Source organism: Geotrypetes seraphini, chromosome 11 (genome assembly GCF_902459505.1).
Source record: "Geotrypetes seraphini chromosome 11, aGeoSer1.1, whole genome shotgun sequence".
NCBI classification, from domain to species: domain Eukaryota; kingdom Metazoa; phylum Chordata; class Amphibia; order Gymnophiona; family Dermophiidae; genus Geotrypetes; species Geotrypetes seraphini.
The window spans coordinates 19,625,001-19,628,069 of record NC_047094.1 but is presented as its reverse complement, the minus strand read 5'-3'; the positions used below and the strand labels follow the sequence as shown (position 1 = coordinate 19,628,069).

Below are 3,069 nucleotides of genomic sequence, written 5' to 3'. Positions count from 1 at the left end.
AAATTGAATAAATAAATATCCTAAGTGCATTCTAGACTGGAGGCAGGAAGACCAAGTGGAAATATTCAGTGGGTGACCGGGAAGGGGTAATTGAGCAAGCTCCCTTGCAATGTCCAGGAGGGGGGTCATTTGTATCCATTTAACACCCAAAATATTTTGAAAAGTTGGTTCCCATGAGTTGAAGAGCGGGGGTGGGGGTGGGGGGGGGGAGGGGAGGGGCATCTGCTGATGCTTAATGGTAGGCAAACAGGTTTTGACTGACTAGGAGAGACTTTCAAGCACCAATGGAAGTTGGGGGGTGGGAAGGAGAGGGGGGAAAGCAGGCGGAAGTGAGGCCTCTGAAAAGTGCAGGAACTTAGGACTGTGCAGCCCAGATCACGTGTTTACCTCCAAGAAGTTCCCTTATTGGCACCTAAACATTGACTCTTTCAGCAAGGGGAATGATTGTAGCTGACAGTTAATAATGCCTCTTTGAGAGAAAGCTTGTAACAAAAATAAGACGAAGAGTGGGATTTAGGGTTTGTCACAAATTGGCCCTACTAAAGCAAAACATGTATGGAAGCCATAGGGTAGGCCAGAATGAGAAAGTGCTTGCCTTCATACAGATGAAGCTTTTCGGACGTATGCCTCCAGATAGACAGAACGACACTTTTCTGATTAGCAATCAGGATCTTTCTTTAGTAGTGTCAAACCCACAGAGGACATAAGGCCAAGAACAAGGCCAAGAAAAGGCGAAACTGCACCGTGGATGGCCCAAAACAAAATCGAATAGCGAAATTACCCACCAATATGGAATCACAGTTCAGTCACCAGAGATAAAGACGAGGAAGTGTTAAGGAAATGCTAGTGTGGATGAGAAGAAGAGATGGGATATAGGGGGAGGAGAGAGAGAGAGAGAGAGAGAGTGCGTGTATATGTGTGGTTTTATCAATGAGACCACATGCAGAGGAAAAAACTGAACAGGGCTACTAGCTGTGTGGGTGTTTGATACCAACATTGAGGGAAATCCTCGGGGAGGGGAGAGGGGGTCATTAATGCTGAGTTTAGTACCCACAAGCATTTTTGTGAAAAGTTGGCTCCTGTGCACACTGCAGACCTGCTTTTGATAAGTTAAAAAGAGGTAGGGGTGAAAGCGGAAACGTGATCTGGGTAAACCGGGGGTAGGCAATTCCAGTCCTCGAGAGCCGGAGCCAGGTCAGGTTTTCAGGATCTCCACTGTGAATATGTACGAGATGGATTTGCATGCACTGCCTCCTTGAGATGGAAATCTATCTCATGCATATTTATTGTGGATATCCTGAAAACCTGATCTGGCTCCGGCTCTCCAGGACCGGAATTGCCTACCCCTGGGGTAGACCAAGGCCTGTTGATATACTGAATAAAGCATTAACGTTTTTTGTTGAAAGAAAAATCAGTGTCAGACTGGACGGTTTTATATGTACATCTGAGATGGTTAGGAAAACTTTGCAAAGTATGGCTGCTATTTTCGGCTTCATTGCAAATATAAATGGTGTTTGCAAAAGCGGCATATTATGATGTGAGCTCGGCTGCGTTTTTTTTCAATTTGACACAGAATAAGTTGAATTAATTAAAAATAACAGGTTTTTTTCTCTGTAGCGTGAAGTGGAATATCTCCTCCCCTCCCCCCATATTATAATGGAAGAAAGTAGACTGAAGTTGTGTCCTTCAGTCACAGGACTACTATTTATTATTTCTATAGAGCTGAAAGGCGTACGCAGCACTGAACACAGTACCTCAATCCATAGGGGCATCGTTTTCACTAATGTCTTCATGAATTGATCTGCTGTTTGAATACAAAAGAAACACTTTCAGGTGCATTTTTTAAAAATGGGTCTGTTCGTTACCGTCTTAGGTAGGAAGTTTTATCGAAAACTGAATTATAAAGTTTCACTGTGCTGTACTTTGTTAAAAACAACAACAAACACACACAAAAAAACCATCCTCGTGTGTTTGATGCAATAATCTGGTTTCCCTTTGTAGAATAACGAGAATTCGTGGTCTCTCGCATAATTTTATTGACATGTGCTTTATATTAGGTCACTTTTGCTGAAAGATCCATAGCAGAAGACACCTGAAGAGACGTTACTTACAAGCTCATGAATTATGAAAGAATATGGCCGTGAGTAAGAGACAAGAGACGCTGGTTATAGAATTAAGATGAGTGTGAACCTCATAAATGTATGGAAAGGAATTCATTTGCCCCATTATGTAAAGTGAGTGGGCCATAATGTGAAGTGTTAAGTGTTTTCTGAAGGACATAAGCGACATCCAGACTGCTAGTATGTGGCAGGCTCAGAAGTAATTGCAATCAGTTTTGTTCCCTTTTTCAAAGTCCATAGCATAGAAAAATGTAGAGAAATTTGCGATTCGAAATCAATTCTTCTGCATTATGGATCTCTCCATCCCCCCCCCAAAAAAAAATTGCATGAGACGACGGGAAACCTACTTTATTTTCACCCCTTTTAGAATTTTTCCAATGCAGATAACCACAATTAGAATTCATCGAGCAGAAAATCAGCAATCTTGGCATTTGACTTGTTAAAAACAATTGAATTACCCTCCTTGCAGACAAATATTGTACTCTTAAAATCTCCAAAGTAACTCCACCTGTTTAATTGCTTTAGAATTGAGTCTCTATATCTTTAGAAGTGAGAAAGATTTTGCATTATACAGTATGCTAGGCCAGAGCAAAAATAGGGATGCCTTATATATCATGAGTATCTTCTTCTTTTTATTTTTTTTATTTTTGTCTAGCATCTCTGGCCCAATTCACCCTCAAAGAGTTCTGACCAGCTTCCTCGGGCCCTTCACCATCTTTCAGTGGTACTGCCGTGGGGAGTGGCTTCAATCCCCAGCACTTTCTGGCCTAATTTTTTCATATGTTGACTCCGATTCCAGACCGGAGAAAAGGCTGTAAAAAGCCAGTAGGAAAGCAATTGAAGATTAAAAAAAAAAAAAAAAACACCCACACCCCGATTGTGATAAAAGGGGGAAACAAGGCGAAGCGAGTTGCTGTCCTGAATGCAAGCCTTGTACGTCTTATTATCA

The 3,069-nt window shown here is 41.8% G+C and overlaps 1 protein-coding gene across 1 annotated transcript in view; it reads left to right on the top strand.

The window, feature by feature from the left end:
• Positions 1-1,288: 1,288 nt before the first annotated feature.
• UNCX (UNC homeobox) overlaps positions 1,289-3,069 on the top strand; it is a 10,481-nt gene continuing 8,700 nt past the window's right edge. Inside the window, exon 1 of the mRNA XM_033914490.1 lies at positions 1,289-3,069. This exon is cut by the window's right edge and continues 3,115 nt beyond it. The gene's annotated coding sequence lies outside the window, so the exon portion shown is untranslated.